The 16,970-nt window shown below is 37.6% G+C and overlaps 1 protein-coding gene across 2 annotated transcripts in view; it reads left to right on the top strand.

Moving 5' to 3' along the window:
- Positions 1 to 16,970, top strand: part of LOC105384239 (ribosome-releasing factor 2, mitochondrial) — a 40,840-nt gene that overhangs the window by 2,574 nt on the left and 21,296 nt on the right. The window contains exon 1 of one of the 2 annotated variants that reach the window (XM_048630253.1): positions 6,775 to 6,949. The exons of the other annotated variant lie outside the window; for it this stretch is intronic. The gene's annotated coding sequence lies outside the window, so the exon portion shown is untranslated. Of the gene's footprint in view, positions 1 to 6,774; positions 6,950 to 16,970 lie in introns of those variants that run through there. 2 annotated transcript variants of the gene reach the window in all.

The following is a 16,970-nucleotide window of genomic DNA, read 5'->3' as shown; positions in this document are numbered from 1 at the left end:
GAACAAGATGGAGTATCAGTGCAAAAGAAACGTCTCGACAAATAACACTCCTCTTCTATCACTGAGCTCTTATTTAGAAATAGTTCGGTAAGCAGATTTGTGACCTTATTTGTTGGTACAATGATTGTCATCAGAGCGTCTAGTACGGGTTTGAATTTTTTTTTTAGTTTCCCTTTGTCATCTGCATACATCATTTGTCAAAATTTTATGATTGTTTCCGCTAGAGGCGCCACTTTGTATGCGAGAAAACGTAAACTATTATAGTTTTAGATAAACTATCAAACCTGTACTAGACGTACAGGTTTAAGACAGTTTGTCAGTAAACGAAACGCGTACAGATTTTGCTTAATTTTTATATTGTGACACACCATCTTGTACATTGTTAATCTAAGTTCAATCATATTGATTAATACCAGTGAAATACCTAGAATCAATGTAGGCATACACTGATGTTGGCATGTAATCCTTTGCTTTGATGTTGCCGTCTGCCGTGGGGTGAGATCAACCCCAGTCTGTACCTCCCTGTAGATAGAAGCATAATAATATCATATTCAAAAGTCCTATTCAGATACATGCAAATTCGTTAACGCTGTATCGGTAGATGTTATCTTCTATACAATCAGTAAATTATCATTCCAATAAGTTCTCAATAGAAGTTGCTAAACTTTGTCTCGGACCACAGATTTAAGAAATACAAGTAATCAACTGGAAAAAGTAAAGCTAGTGTGGGTAGAGTGCAGTATAAATCACTTAACTTGAACAATGCGCGGAAGACACTTCTTAGGTCCCCTCTGAGGTGTGGAGACTGGGGCTGAAGGTGCCAAGTGCAAGAACTTATATTACAATCCCACAGAGAATGCCATCATAATCATCATCAGCCTTCTATCGCCCACTGTTGGGTATGCTTGACACACACATATAATGTAATAGGATAGAATCGTTTCCTCAGAATACCATGCCGCTGTCGCCACCAGTGGTCACGTATTACCCCCCCAGCCCCCCGGCGGGTCTGTCTGGTTGCCATGGTGACGCGCGGCGTTGCCATGGTCACGGGGATTAGAGTTCGGAAACCTGTCTGTCTGTGTTTATTATTTTACCCTCTGATCGGAAAGCTATTTGTCTACTTATGCGCAGGACGTAGGTGTATGTTCAATATGGTGGCTGGTCTGGGCCCAAGTCTTGGAGCTACTTCTGTACTGCGATCACGAAGAAACGCGGGTCTTTCGATTATACTTGGTCAATTAGTGTAGCATGAACCCTATGACAGCTGCTGTCACATCCATACATTTTACCTGTCATTTGTTGGTTTTCAAAGAAAAAAATAGGGGAGACCGGGGACAAAAGTAACAGCGGGTAGAAAGTAACAAAGACTCTGTGGACTTCCCCAATAGCCTTAACGTCCCAAGCGACAGCTGGTAGTCAGCATGCGATGCCCCCCACGCATGATATCATTTTCCGCGCCCGTGCCGCGGTGCAAGGTTGTTTTAGTGAGCATTTCGTGATTTTACACACCCAAAGTAAGTTTTTTGGTGTTTATTCATTTAGTGTTTACGTAGAATTAAGATGCCAAGAACCATATGACTATTTGTTCATTGATTCATTATAAGATTGTCTGTAGCATGTCATAAATTGTTTTCGAATAACACGTTCTGCTTTAAAGTTATGTCGCCTGATATTTCAAAAATGGGGATGGGTACAAAATTAACAGCTCGCGGCAGGACAAAAGTAACGAATTACTTACGTAAGTTTGCCATGTCACATTATAATTTTTTATTTTTTGTTGTTTTGATTAGATATTTGTGTCATAATATTGTATATTATGGCACAAATAAAACCACTTCTTATCAAATAGTCAGGTTAAATGATGGATCTCATTTACAGTTTATATTAAGAAGTTTTTTTTAGTTTTGTCAATAAGTCATAAGTTTTTTTTAGTTTCGATAGTTTTTTAAGAAGTTTTCTTAACTAAATAATTTGCTTGTTTTTTTTGTTCTTTCTTTTGAATCGTATTTATAACATTGGGCAGAATTTATGGGTTGTTACTTTCGACCCATGCCTTGTTACTTTCGTCCTGACCATGGGGTCGAAAGTAACGATTTCCCTTTTTTTTGAGGCTTTAGAAATGCTAAAATTCGAGATGTATTAAGTAAAGTAATAATGGACATTTGTAGACTATATACGAAAGTTTTATGTGACTATATTAATTTTATCGTAAATGTTATTAATTACGAGAAATCAGACAGAATCTACAAACTGTTACTTTTGTCCCCGGTCTCCCCTACTAAATTTACGAGGTTTCAGAATCAAACGTCATAAGTAAGACTCATGCTACATTTAACAAAATATACAGGGTGTTGCAAAAAAGAGAATACTAAGCCAAAACCTACGTGTGCAGCATGGTACTTATATTATCTAAGCCCGGAAATGAGATCAGAATGTCAAAATTCGCGAAAAAAAATATACATTTCCCATACTTACTTATAAACTTTGTTGGTAACGTGACTTTTTATTATGGAAAATGTATTTTTTTCGCGAAATTTCACATTTTAATTTCTCAAACAAAATTTTATTATGTAAATTCGCGAAAGAAAATGGCGCTTGGTCAAAAAAATTAGTATGTAAAATCAGCGCCACCACAGTTGTGAAACATATAAGTTGTGTCTGACTGTCCTCTGCCACTCTATCCTCGGCCTTCCTCATCCAACCTGTACCCACTACTTGCCTGTGGGTTTCGGTATAGGGGTGACTCACGCTAATTTTGGTACCTTGACAGACTGATAGTTTACCTACAAATCCAACTGCCAGTGTCCACGTCTCTGGGGGTCACTTTCTATGACGAAAAAGTAAGTTTCGGAGCGCTGCTGCGCGCGCCACGACTCTTATGTCCTTGTTTTAAACGTGCCGTTTGCACGACAGCTCTCGTTCGTTCGTTTTTCTTTAACTATAGTATAGTGTAAGAGTAACCCTCATGCACCATCCATCATTATTAGGTAGGGTGAGCGTTGAGCAATGACACGTGAGAAAACTCTAAAACGTGTTTGGTACGAGTTGGAGCAACAGTTACGAACTCAATTGTTTACCTACGGGCTATGGTGATTTAAACCTCGTTTAGATTATAAAAGGGCAGCAAAGTTGGGGCAACTGAAACCATATAAACAAAAACAACTTAAATTTTGTCCCAAGACATTGTTAATATAAATGTTTTCTGAGTTTCCTCATACCTAATCCTCCGCAATTGGTTTTCCATCCCCCTATCATCTGCTTATAGTAATGAAATAGCGTTATTTGACATCAAAACAATGTTAAGAAAGATTCAGGTTCGGCTAGTGTGGAATTTGCAGCCACATCACAAAATGTAAACAAATTTGTTCATAAACGTTTTTTTTTACATTTACTTTATAAATATTCTTGCTGACATTATTGATAGTCTCTCTCTTCAGTCTACTTCCGCTTCCCTGCTGCTGCAACAACGGTAAAGGCCTAGTTTCCGTAGACCTTTTTCGCACTATAACTAAACGTGTGTGTTTTTTGTGGACTATGAAAAAGCCTTCGACTCCATCGAGACCTGGGCAGTTTTGGAATCCTTGCAGGGATGCCAAATCGAATGGCGCTATATCGAGGTGTTGAAATGTCTCTACAATGCCGCTACTATGACTGTCCAAGTACAGGACCACAAGACAAGACCTATCCAACTGCAACGTGGAGTGAGACAGGGGGATGTGATATCTCCGAAACTGTTCACCAATGCATTGGAAGATGTCTTTAAGACGTTGGGCTGGAAAGGACATGGCATATGTATAAATGGCGATTACATGTCACACCTCCGCTTCGCGGACGACATCGTTATTATGGCAGAATCTCTGCAGGAACTCAGCTAGATGCTAAGTGGCCTAAATGCTGCTTCCCGACGTGTAGGCCTCGGTATGAACTTGGACAAGACGAAAGTCATGTACAATGCTCACATCAAACCGGAGCCGGTCGCCGTTGGTGAGGCAACAATCGAAGTTGTGCAAGAATATGTCTACCTCGGGCATACTATTCGGCTAGGCAGAAGCAACGTCGACAAGGAGGCTGCAAGGCGCATCCAACTGGGTTGGGCTGCATTCGGGAAAGTTCGTCACATATTCTCCTCGGCCATTCCTCAGAGCCTGAAGACAAAAGTGTTCAACCAGTGCGTCCTGCCAGTGATGACGTATGGTGCAGAGACGTGGACACTGACGGTAGGACTGGTCCACCGATTTCAAGTCGCTCAGCGTGCTATGGAGAGAGCTATGCTTGGGGTTTTCCTGATGGATCGTATTATAAATTAGGTTATCCGTCTGAGGACTAAGGTTACCGACATAGCTATCAAAATATGCAAGCTGAAGTGGCAGTAGGCTGGTCATCTCTGCCGAAGAACCGATAACCGTTGGGGTAGACGGGTTCTCGAGTGGAGACCACAAACAGGCAAACGCAGCGTGGGACGCCCTCCTGCCCGCTGGACTGACGACCTTAGGCGGGTGGCGGGTGGTGGTTGGATGAGGAAGGCCGAGGACCGAGTGTTGTGGCGCTCCTTGGGAGAGGCCTATGTCCAGCTGTGGATGATTATTGGCTGATGATGATGATGATGATGATCTAAACGTGTCTGACTGAACAACGAAAATTGTGCCCAGTAATTTACCAAATCGTTATTCAAGTTAATTCTTTTAGTTCTAATTACTCCACCTGCCATTGCCGTTCCGTGTCACTGGAAATTTTTCATTGCTCGTGCTTGTACGAGTATTGTGTGTATTTTGTGAGTAGGTAAATAAATTAATGTTCATGTCTAAATTACTGTCCACTCGACTAAATTGGAGATTTAGATAGAGTACTTAGGTTACTCTTTATTTGTACACTAATAAATAATTAACAATTTTACATAACAACTAAGGTACAAAAGGCGGTCTTATCGCTCATACCGATCTTCCAGACAACCTTTATATGATTATAACGTAATGCGAACAAGGCTTAAAAGACAGACAAGGTTATTATTTTTTGTAACAACAATAAATTCCTACGGGAAAACCATTTCAGTCGGAGCGAAACGGGAAAACCTATCGTTCATAAAAGCAATAGGCTTTGTACAGATCAATACGTTCTGTAGGCTTCGATCTATTTGAAGCAGCCACCCTGGGAGCCTCCAGCCCCGGTTGTCATGGTAATTAATCTAAACAAACAATAGAAGAGCCAAGTGTGAGTCGGCATCATATATGAGGAGGATTCCGTAGGAACCTCAAGAGGTCGCCCAAGATTTTAAATGAGTTTGTTGTCATGCCATGCATAATTAGCCGTTTTGGCATAGCTAATAACGTTTCGTCCTCTTATTGAGAAGCCGTGGGTTCAAAACCCGATGGCATGTTTTCGATGTTATTATTTTTTAATAAGGAATTTAATTAGGTTCTATCATAATACGTCGTGCTCTTGCGGTGAAGGAAAACATCGTGAGGAAACTTGCACATCAAGATTTAGCACATCCAATCCAACCAACCACCAACCCGCAGTGGACCAGCGAAATGGTCCAAGCTTAGGAAGGAAGTTTTGTACTACTTTGGGGCAGGTAGGTAGGTAACTACTAACATTCCCACAGATAATGCTGGTTTTTATTAAGTACTTTATTTTATTGTATGGAATGCATGATTTTATGTTAACATTTACTTAATTTATTTTATATTTCATTTAAATTCATACTTGTTAATTTAAAAAAAAATGTGCGACATTCGGGTACAGTGCGACAAACTTATCTGTTCCGGTGAGAGCGAACTAAATTGATCCATATCTCATTACTTACTAATGAATTGTACATATTGTAAAAGATTAGATGGGTTTATTAACACCGCAAGAGCGAATTAACAATACGAGCAAACGTGAAATCTTATGGTATTAAGAAATAATAGACATTTATGTGAGCTGTCACCGGAACAGATAAGTTTGTGGCACTGTAATTTGTTCTTGCAAACTTGGTGATTTATATAGAGATAAAAATTAATTTGAATACCTACAAGACCTTCACCGCTTCACTACTGTCAAAAGAAAAATATGTAGGTACTTAAGGGGAATCCGTTGAAAAATTATTTCTTTTGTCATGGGGAAGAAATAAGAAATAATCTTCTTAAAAGGATTTACGGAACCCTAACAACTGTAACTGTCTGTAGGCGTCGAGGGGGAAGCAAGTGGAAACCTATACCTACTTGATTTCTCCATGTTCTTTTCTTGTTACAATTAGGCTCAGTTTCTTCAGAAACTCCCGGTGGCACATACCTGCCCCGGGAATTTTCCGATCTACCTGTAGAGTGTTAGACGTTATTTTTTAAAAATAATTGATAAATATTTAAAAAATAATTAAAGAACGGTCTTATCCTTAACTTTTCAGAAAACTATTCAGACAATCTTTGGGTGGATTTAGTAAAATATTGAGATTAAGTGCAGTACTTATAAAAAAAAAACAAATTGAGCTTCAATAATTTTTAAACCGTGTTAAACTAGCTAAGTTTTACTCCCAAAACCAAAAAAAAATATTAAATACGCCAATCATTTCATGTATAATTTCAAAATTAGCGAACAAAGAAACCGAACAGCATCCTATGTGCGTCAATAAACAGCCCACGCAAATTTGATCCCCGGGCCCAGATGCGATCGATGCAGCTAGAATACTGCAACGGAGCATGCCCAGGTGATGCATCCCCCCCGCACCCCCCTCAGGCTATAAATCTAGCTGCTAGCCTCCCCCGGCCACATAGTGCTTGTGTCTCCCCTCGGATGAACGCAGCCGCGAATTGCCCATAAATCTGAATAAATCTCAGTACTTGAGCGCCATAATGTACGTGCTAATAGACAGGGTTAATAGAGTGGTCGGAGTTTTGGTATTTTTGAATGTTTTACGGTTGGGCCGCGGACGCGATCGACGGTTTGTGGCGGGAATGCTGATTTGTTGGTAAGTTCTTTGTGTAATTTTCTTTGTTGATACCTAATTAAGGGCGCGTTCAAATTGTGTATCAAATTATGTACTTATTAGATTTAACTAGGATATATCGACTCGTACCTAAATAATTATTTTCTTGTGTTTTCATTACTACATTTTGATACGATTTATGAGTTGGTACTTATTTAACTTTTTTTTCTGTGTGTCAATCGGTTTTCCTTCAAATACTCGCGTAACGCAATACTTTTCTACGTTTTGCCCTGCCGCCATTTTGTTTCCCAGAATTTCGTCCGCCATTTTGATGACGTCGGTCAATAAATCAATGGCTGCTTCTTGGCGTCTCTATGATTTTCATATAATTATAAATGCGCACGCATATACCCCCCTCCCCCCCTCTATTCCCCTTTAACCTACATTACATAATGATAACCACCTATTAAAATGTTATGTTAAAATTTTCACATTCATTATTTATCTTTTGGTCACTTAATAATTTTTATTTCCTGTAAAGCAAGCGAATGAATCTTGTAATGCCATGCTTATTTAATTGTTAATCCGAAGCGCCGCATTTCATTTCATAATCATAATCATTGTACCTAATCATAATAATTTATTCATTGCAACTATGTTGGTTTCTTTTGTTAAGCTCGTGCTAATCGCTCTTTCTTTTTTACCAAAAGATTTTAGTAAATTTCCAAAGCGACTTACAGATCAAAATACGAGAAGTATTAAATTTGGTACCTACATGTTTTCTTGAACTTGAAGCGTATGTGCCGCTACCTGTTAGATTCAGTGCCGAGTACTTGTTGAATCCTACCTGTTGCGTTTTCTCATAAATTATCCCGCAAACTTCATGCCAAGACGGTACGGTTGTAAGACACCATATTTTATGTACCAGAATGTAAAATCTAAATTCAAAATGGCGGCACTATAATTTCCGCCATGTTGGAATTCAATAAATCAATGCAAATCTGCGCACGCAAATTAGACCCTTCACAACAAAGTTGGTGTTTAATTTAGTTACATTCATACAAATAAAGTGACACATTTATAAACAGATTTTTTAATAAACTCTTTTTTGCATAATAATTTGTCGGTTTTGAATGTGTCAATTTACTGAACAGCATTGTAACATGTCCATAATTTTACACCCCTTCTACTTTCATGAGTTCATGACGTCATTTTCCTTTACCTTGCACTCTTTATACAGGATTCTGATCGATACCGATTAATACTCAATACGCAATCGCGCATGCGTTGCACCACTCATCCCTCCTTCATGCCGCCATTTTCCTTAACTATAATTAGATTGCTATAAGCAATAAGGCCGCCTCTTTGTACTGTTTTATTTTTAAGTTTTGTTTTTTATGTAATTTTTGTTCTTGGTGCAAATAAAGTATTGCATAATTATTTCTCTTATTAACACACTCAGACAAGATTGATTCTTTTTATTAAATCCTTCAATGGTATCTACTATTCATTTAAGATATTCCTCATGGAACATTGTAAAGGATGCATCCATCATGGCATCTTCTTTCGTGACGCCATTTTTTGAATTTGTTTCTGAAACTTTACGCCATATTGAACATGCGCAGTTCGACGGATGCCGTCTTCATATTCGCATCATTGTTTCTATTTTCATGACGCCATTTTCCATTCCATCTCTCTCTCTCTCTTTCTCGCGTACACACACATGCCCAATCGTCGCACAGCGCATGCGTCGCGTCCCCCCCTACCCATTACCCCCTCTACTCTCATGACGCCCTTTTCCTCTTGTGTTCGTTCTTGTCTCTGGCGCGGCAGTCAGAATTCGGGACGAGCCCGGAGCGGTGGCTTGTCCCGAATTTTGACTCGGCCAAATGAAAACCAGAACGTAGACTAGGTTCATACACTACGTTGCGTAGTGTAGTTTGTATTTTTTTACATTCTTCTTATACTAGCTATGGATATTTCAACCGAAATAAAAAAAATGAATTGATTAATGATGAAAATAAATACTTTCAACTTTGTTTTTACGTAAAATATTTACGTTCAACGTTCATCCATGGACTTATTTATTTCAAGGTCATATTTTTTGAGTTAGTTCGTACCACGTTCGTACAAACTAAACACTTTTTGACTTTCACTTTTGAGCTGTTTGTTACATACAGCTTCACCGCATGTATTTATTTGCGTGATTGATCGCTATAATTTTCAGTTGGTTTTCATGAAAGACTTTAAAATATTTTCTGGAATATGAATTAATTTATTAAAGTTACTATCATACAAAAAAGTCATTATATATTATTTTGTTCTTTGTTGTTGATTGCTACAATTTTATTTCTCACGTCTGGCCGTTTTATTATTTTAATGTTACATTCGGTTTTGTTTCTTTATGTCTGTTTTTTTAATTATAATAACTGTTTTTTTTTTTGACTCAAACAATCTATTTTGTATTCAATGTTCTAAATTCCAGACGAAATTCCTACGTTTCTTTGTTTGTTTAATGTAATATGACTGAATTTATTCTATTATTTTTTCTGTATTTTCACACTAATACGCCATATTGGACATGCGCACGACGTCGAATGCCATCTTCATGTTTGCAACCATCATCGCTACTATTTCATGACGGCATTTTCCTCTCCACCTTTCTTTCTCGCGTACACACACATACCCAACCGTCGCAGAGCGCATGCGTCGCGTCCCCCCCTACCCATTACCCCCTCTACTCTCATGACGCCCTTATCCTCTTGTGTTCGTTCTTGTCTCTGGCGCGGCAGTCAGAATTCGGGACAAGCCCGGAGCGGTCGCTTGTCCCGAATTTTGACTCTGCCAAATGTAAACCTGAATGTAGACTAGGGGTTCTACATACGTACGTAAACTACGTTATATATTTTTTTTCATTCATCTTATACTTGTTATGGATATTTCATCCGAAATTAAAATGATTGAATAATGATGAATATTTTTTTTTTTTTTTTTACTTTTCGTAAAATATTTACTGAGCCAGATGAGACCAGAGTGACCTTGGATGAACTCAATTATCTTATTTATTTCAAGGTTCATGTTTTTTTGTGTTTTTTCGTACCACGTTCGTACAAACAAAAAACCTTTTGACTTCGACTTTTGAGCTGTTTGTTACAAACGGCTTTACCGCATGTATTTACACTCACGGCCAATGAAATGGTTCAACTGAGAAAAGAACCAAAATACTACTTAACGGAAAAGGCCAGCTTAATAACGCCTTCTGCAACATTGCAGTACATTAAACAGAACATCAGGATATAATCAACTAAAAACGGTAATATTTTGTTCAAATTTTAAATTAAACGTTTGAAAAAATTGGGGTCGTTTAGTGTCGGCATTTTACAAGTGGAACTTTTTCATTGCCCGTGAGTGTATTTGCGTGATTGATCGCTATAATTTTCATCTGGTTTTTATTAAAGATTTTTTAATATTTCCTGGAATACATATATACATATGCACTCACGACTGTAATCTCCGAAGGGGTAGTCGGAGATGGCTAACAAGCGAGCCACCCACTTTTCGCAGCACATTTGTACTCACGTGATAGGTTGCGAACCATATCGCCGTTTTGGAATAAGTACAATCCACTTAGGATACACATCTAGAATCTATATGTGCAGGTTTCCTCACGATGTTTTCCATCACCGTAAGAGCACGTGGTATTATTGTACTTAAACTCCTTAATTGAAAACATAATTGAAAGAATTCATTGGTACTGGCCAGAATTTGTACCCACGGCCTCTGGATTGAGAGGACGAGGCCTTATCCATTACGTTACCACCGCGCTTTTCTGGAATATTAAACAATTTATCAAAGTTTCAGACATATTATAAATTATTTTGTTCTTTGTCCTTGATTGCTACAGATTTATTTTTATTTCTTACATCTGGCTGTTTTATTTATTTGATGTTACTTTCGATTGTGTTTCTTTATGTCTGGTTTAATGTTAATAACCGAATGTATTCTTTATTTTTTTCTGTATTTTTCACACAATCTAGCCATTTTGAACCGGCGCAGTGATGCCCTCTTTAGATTTATTTCTTACGTCTGGCTGTTTCATTAATTTGATACCTTCCTTTGATTCGTTACGATTGTGTTTTTTTATGTCTGTTTTAATGATAATAACTGGATGTATTCTTAAAAAAACTGTATTTTTCACTAAAACTGCGCAGTGCTACGGATGCCATCTTTATATTCGTATCTCGAATACACACACAAATCCAAAATATTTATTCTATTTTTCACACTAATACGCCATACTTGACATGCGCACTACGTCAAATGCCATCTTCATATTCTTCATATTCGCAACCATCATCGCTTCTATTTCATAACGCCATTTTCCTCTCCACATCTCTTTCTCGCGTACACACATATATCCAACCGTCGCAGAGCGCATGCGTCGCATCCCCTCTACCCATTACCCCCTCTACTCTCATGACGCCCTTATCCTCTTGTGTTCGTTCTTGTCTCTGGCGCGGCAGTCAGAATTCGGGACAAGCCCGGAGCGGTGGCTTGTCCCGAATTTTGACTCGGCCAAATGAAAACCAGAACGTAGACTAGGTTCTACGTACGTACACTACGTTACGTAGTGTAGTTTGTAATTTTTTTACATTCATCATGTTTTTCATTTTGATTTCATCCGAAATGAAAATAATTGAACAATTATGAATAAAACTTTTATATACTTTTCCTAAAATATTAACGTTCACTCATTGACTTATTTATTTCATATTTTTTTGAAACTTAAAACTTTTTGGCTTTTACTTTTGAGCTGTTTGTTACATACGGCTTTACCGCATGTATTTATTTGCGTGATTGATCTCTATAATTTTCAGTTGGTTTTTATTAAAGACTTTTAAATATTTGTTGGATATATATGAAACACTTTATTAAAGTTTCAGACATACAAATCATACAATAAAGTAATTATAAATTATTTTGTTCTTTGTCGTTGAATGCTACTGATTTATTTGTTTTTACTTTCGATTGTGTTTCTTTATTACATCTCTTATGTATTGTATTGCTTATGCCCGGCTATTTTATTTATTTGATCACTTTGGTTCTTTTTGATTGTAAGTATAATATGACTGAATTTATATATTTTTTTTGTATTTTGAATACAGAAAAAACGCCACGAACACGCCATATTGAAAATGCGCAGTACGACTGAGGTCTTCCTTCATATTCGCAACCATCACCGCTTCTATTTTCATGACGCCATTTTCCTCTCCACCTCTCTCTCTCGCGTACACACACATACCCAATCGCCGCAGAGCGCATGCGTCGCATCCCCCCTACCCATTACCCCCTCTACTCTCATGACTCCCTTTTCCTCTTGTGTTCGTTTTTGTCTCTGGCGCGGCAGTCAGAATTCGGGACAAGCCCGGAGCGGTCGCTTGTCCCGAATTTTGACTCTGCCAAATGTAAACCTGAATGTAGACTAGGGGTTCTACATACGTACGTACACTACGTTATATTTTTTTTTATTCATCTTATACTTGTTATGGATATTTCATCCGAAATTAAAATGATTGAATAATGATGAATATTTTTTTACTTTTCGTAAAATATTTACTGAGCCAGATGAGACCAGAGAGACCTTGGATGAACTCAATTATCTTATTTTTTTCAAGGTTCATGTTTTTTTGTGTTTGTTCGTACCACGTTCGTACAAACAAAAAACCTTTTGACTTTGACTTTTGAGCTGTTTGTTACAAACGGCTTTACCGCATGTATTTACACTCACGGCCAATGAAATGGTTCAACTGAGAAAAGAACCAAAATACTACTAAACGGAAAAGGCCAGCTTAATAACGCCTTCTGCAACATTAAAGTACATTAAACAGAACATCAGGATATTATCAACTAAAAACGGTAATATTTTGTTCAAATTTTAAATTAAACGTTTGAAATAATTGGGGTCGTTTGGTGTCGGCATTTTATAAGTGGAACATTTTTCATTGCCCGTGAGTGTATTTGCGTGATTGATCGCTATAATTTTCATCTGGTTTTTATTAAAGATTTTTTAATATTTCCTGGAATACATATATACATATGCACTCACGACTGTAATCTCCGAAGGGGTAGTCGGAGATGGCTAACAAGCGAGCCACCCACTTTTCGCAGCACATTTGTACTCACGTGATAGGTTGCGAACCATATCGCCGTTTTGGAATAAGTACAATCCACTTAGGATACACATCTAGAATCTATATGTGCAGGTTTCCTCACGATGTTTTCCATCACCGTAAGAGCACGTGGTATTATTGTACTTAAACTCCTTAATTGAAAACACAATTGAAAGAATTCATTGGTACTGGCCAGAATTTGTACCCACGGCCTCTGGATTGAGAGGACGAGGCCTTATCCATTACGTTACCACCGCGCTTTTCTGGAATATTAAACAATTTATCAAAGTTTCAGACATATTATAAATTATTTTGTTCTTTGTCCTTGATTGCTACAGATTTATTTTTATTTCTTACATCTGGCTGTTTTATTTATTTGATGTTACTTTCGATTGTGTTTCTTTATGTCTGGTTTAATGTTAATAACCGAATGTATTCTTTATTTTTTTCTGTATTTTTCACACAATCTAGCCATTTTGAACCGGCGCAGTGATGCCCTCTTTAGGGGTGCGTATTGCGACGTATAAAAACGAAATGTATAATTTCACATTAATAACGTTCACAACATATAATGAACGTTACGTATAACAACAAAATCTATATTTTCATAAGGTATAAGATTCAATTGGTATAACGTACATTTGATATAATAACAAAATAACTAACACTCACGAGGACTAATATCAATTCGTATAACATACATTACGTATATCTTTTAAAATATATACTATCATTTAGTATAAAGTTCATAAAAAAAAACTAACATATAATATAATCTGTGTTAAATTATCCAACACCGTCAAACCCCCTAGCACCAAAACCTAAAGATAGGTGCGACGACGAGCAAAGCGAGGAGGAGCGTGTTAGGTGCACATGTTCGTCGAAACCAAAGCGGAGCGCAGCGAAGCGGAGCGGAGCGTCTCCCCACATAGCGGCAATAATAATAATAATGTCAAAACCCTTACTACCAAAACCTAAACATAGGTGCGACGACGAGCAAAGCGAGGAGGAGCGTGTTAGGTGCACATGTTCGTCGAAACCAAAGCGGAGCGCAGCGAAGCGGAGCGGAGCGTCTCCCCACATAGCGGCAATAATAATGTCAAAACCCCTAGTACCAAAACCTAAAGATAGGTGCGACGACGAGCAAAGCGAGGAGGAGCGTGTTAGGTGCACATGTTCGTCGAAACCAAAGCGGAGCGCAGCGAAGCGGAGCGGAGCGTCTCCCCACATAGCGGCAATAATAATAATGATGTCAAAACCCTTACTACCAAAACCTAAAGATAGGTGCGACGACGAGCAAAGCGAGGAAGAGCGTGTTAGGTGCACATGTTCGTCGAAACCAAAGCGGAGCGCAGCGAAGCGGAGCGGAGCGTCTCCCCACATAACCTCAATAATAATGAAAATACGATACGACAATCTAATTAATCTAGTATAGAATGGGGAATAAAAAAAACAACTTTTTGTGCATATACATTATGGTAATTATATCCTTTGTAGATTATATGTTATAAACGTTATATATTATGAACGTTATGCATTTTAATCGTTATATCAATTGAAATTATACTTTTTGAACGTTATTCTTTACGAAATTATGTATTTAGTAATTATGTCTTTCGTTTGTTATGCACAGTGATCGTTATACTTAATAAATTTATATAATATGGGCGTATACCTTGTGAATGTTATACCATTCGTTTTTATACCTCGTATTACTTACCCCCTCTTTAGATTTATTTCTTACGTCTGGCTGTTTCATTAATTTGATACCTTCCTTTGATTCGTTACGATTGTGTTTTTTTATGTCTGTTTTAATGATAATAACTGGATGTATTCTTAAAAAAACTGTATTTTTCACTAAAACTGCGCAGTGCTACGGATGCCATCTTTATATTCGTATCTCGAATACACACACAAATCCAAAATATTTATTCTATTTTTCACACTAATACGCCATACTTGACATGCGCACTAGTAAGGCATGCAATACCGGTAATATTTTCAATACCGGTATTGAGTTCCGGTATTAGAACTCAATACCGGGATCCCGGTATTAATACCGGTATTAGACTTCCTTGTTATAAATGGCATATATTTTGTTTAAAGGTCGTATAGGGCAAAATACAACAAGAAAAAGCAATCAAATTCTCTATTATGTAATGTTTTTTACGAGAATTGATTATTAGAGATAAAATTTTAGGACGCATGGACAACAAATAGGTTTCCAAAGGCCAAAAACCGCATGTAACGGTTGAAAACAGGTGCACTTTCATAGTATATAGGAGCACAAGGCTAACTATATCTTAATCGCTTGATTTATAGCCTAAAAAATGTTCGATTCCGGTATTACTTCAATACCGGTATTAACTTTCAATACCGGTATTGAAAAAGCGTGGATTTTGTCCGGGATCCCGGTATTACTCAATACCGGTATTGCGGTATTGCATGCCCTACGCACTACGTCAAATGCCATCTTCATATTCTTCATATTCGCAACCATCATCGCTTCTATTTCATAACGCCATTTTCCTCTCCACCTCTCTTTCTCGCGTACACACATATATCCAACCGTCGCAGAGCGCATGCGTCGCATCCCCTCTACCCATTACCCCCTCTACTCTCATGACGCCCTTATCCTCTTGTGTTCGTTCTTGTCTCTGGCGCGGCAGTCAGAATTCGGGACAAGCCCGGAGCGGTGGCTTGTCCCGAATTTTGACTCGGCCAAATGAAAACCAGAACGTAGACTAGGTTCTACGTACGTACACTACGTTACGTAGTGTAGTTTGTAATTTTTTTACATTCATCATGTTTTTCATTTTGATTTCATCCGAAATAAAAATAATTGAACAATTATGAATAAAACTTTTATATACTTTTCCTAAAATATTAACGTTCATCCATTGACTTATTTATTGCAAAGATTCATATTTTTTTTAAAACTTAAAACTTTTTGACTTTTACGTTTGAGATGTTTGTTACATACGGCTTTACCGCATGTATTTATTTGCGTGATTGATCTCTATAATTTTCAGTTGGTTTTTATTAAAGACTTTTAAATATTTTTTGGAATATGAAACACTTTATTTAAGTTTCAGACACGTAAATCATACAATAAAGTAATTATAAATTATTTTGTTCTTTGTCGTTGAATGATTTATTTGTTTTTACTTTCGATTGTGTTACTTTATTACATCTCTGTATTGTATTGCTTATGCCCGGCTGTTTTATTTATTTGATCACTTTGGTTCTTTTTGCTTGTAAGTATAATGTGACTGAATTTATATATTTTTTCTGTATTCAAAACACGCCATATTGAAAATGCGCAGTACGACTGAGGTCATCCTTCATATTCGCAACCATCACCGCTTCTATTTTCATGACGCCATTTTCCTCTCCACCGCTCTCTCTCTCGCGTACACACACATACCCAATCGCCGCAGAGCGCATGCGTCGCATCCCCCCTACCCATTACCCCCTCTACTCTCTTGACTCCCTTTTCCTCTTGTGTTCGTTTTTGTCTCTGGCGCGGCAGTCAGAATTCGGGACAAGCCCGGAGCGGTGGCTTGTCCCGAATTTTGACTCTGCCAAATCAAAACCAGAAAGTAGACTAGGTTCTACGTACGTACGTACACTAAGTTACGTAGTGCAGTTTGTATTTTTTTACATTCATCTTAAACTTGCTATGGATATTTCATCTGAAATAGGTAAAAAATATATAAATGAATAATGTTAAAAACAACTTTTTGATTTGACTTTTCTTAAAATATTTACGTAGATCATTCTTTTTCGTTGGATGTACCTTTTGACTTTGAGTTATGACCTGTTTGTTACTTACGGGTTTTCCGCATGTATTAATTTGCTTGTTTGATCGCTTAAGTTTTTGGTTATGTTTT

The sequence above is a fragment of the Plutella xylostella genome, chromosome 25, assembly GCF_932276165.1.
Source record: "Plutella xylostella chromosome 25, ilPluXylo3.1, whole genome shotgun sequence".
NCBI classification, from domain to species: domain Eukaryota; kingdom Metazoa; phylum Arthropoda; class Insecta; order Lepidoptera; family Plutellidae; genus Plutella; species Plutella xylostella.
The sequence above is the reverse complement of the archived record's forward strand: the minus strand, read 5'-3'. Positions and strand labels throughout refer to the sequence as shown.